Source organism: Elephantulus edwardii, unplaced genomic scaffold (genome assembly GCF_000299155.1).
Source record: "Elephantulus edwardii isolate Elephantulus edwardi_28Jun2011 unplaced genomic scaffold, EleEdw1.0 scaffold00131, whole genome shotgun sequence".
NCBI lineage: Eukaryota > Metazoa > Chordata > Mammalia > Macroscelidea > Macroscelididae > Elephantulus > Elephantulus edwardii.
In genome coordinates this window covers 4,034,397-4,035,785 of record NW_006399881.1, presented here as the reverse complement: position 1 = coordinate 4,035,785, position 1,389 = coordinate 4,034,397, and positions in this window count along the sequence as shown.

Sequence of the window (1,389 nt, the reverse complement as noted above, 5' to 3'; positions counted from 1 at the left end):
CAAAATGGGTGACCCTGGAGGACATTATGCTGAGTGAAACAGCTTAGGCACAAAAGGACTAATATTGCATGGAACCACTGTTATAGAATGGAACTGACATCAGGGTTGGTGTAAGACTGAGAAAAACTGGATAAATTATGTATACTGTATTGAAACAGATGAGGGAGAGAACAGTTTAAAAGCGATATATGATAGGGTATTATGGCTATCACAAGAGTCCAGAATTAAGGTTGCATAGTGGAGTGTACTCGGGGCGATAAAGGGGTTGTGGGGGGATTGTATACAAATGAAAGAATTTTTCCTTTACTTTTCAAAGAGAGGAGCAAGCTGGAGGGGATGGGCAGGGAGAAAAGTGCAACAGTAAATGAATGGAAATCCAAAATCTCTCTAAATGTTAATTAAAATTAATAAATTTTTTAAAAGGGCAGGAAAAATGAACACTGATTCTCTAACTCAACATCTTCAGCAAATTGAAAAAGAATAGCAAGAAAATTTGATACCCTCTAAAAAAACTGAAATTATAAAAATTAGAGCAGAAATAAATGAAATAGAAAACCAAAAACCAATTAAAACCATCAACAAAACAAGGTGTTTGTTCTTTGAAAATATCAAACCGCTAGCAAAACTAACAAAGGAAAAGAAGGGAAAGACACAAATAATCTGAATAAGAGATGAAACTGTCAATGTCACAAAAGAACCATCTAAAAGAAAAAGGCTAACATTGCAATATTATAAAAACTATACTCAAATATAAAAACCTAGAAGAAATGGACAAATACTTAGAAATTCACAACCTACCAATTGACATATTTCAACAAACAGATGCTGCCCCGGATGTGCTCACTAAGTTGTGTCAAGAAATCTGAAGGACATCCAGCTGCCCAACTCATTGGAAAATAGCAATAATTTTTCCCATTCCAAAGAAAGGTGACCCAACAGAGTGTGGAAATTATCGAACAATATCATTATTATCAGATGCAAGCAAGATTCTGCTGAAAATTATCTAAAAACGATTCAGCAATATGTCAACCAACAACTGCCACATGTGCAGGATGGATTTAGAAGAGGTTGTGGTACTAGGGATATTATAGCTCATGTTAGATAGATCTTGGCAGAAAGCAGAGAATACCAGAGGAATGTGTATCTGTGCTTCATTGACTATGCAATTTGACTGTGTGGATCACAACAAGCTATGGCTGCCTCTGAGAAGAATGGGAATCCCAGAACATTTGATTGTGCTTATGGAAAGCCTATACTTGGACCAAGAGGCAGTCATCAGAATAGAGCTAGGAGACACTACATGGTTCAAATTCAAGAAGGGGGTCCGTCAGGCATGTATCTTGTCTCCATACCTTTTCAATCTGTATGTAGAACAGATCATCCAAGATG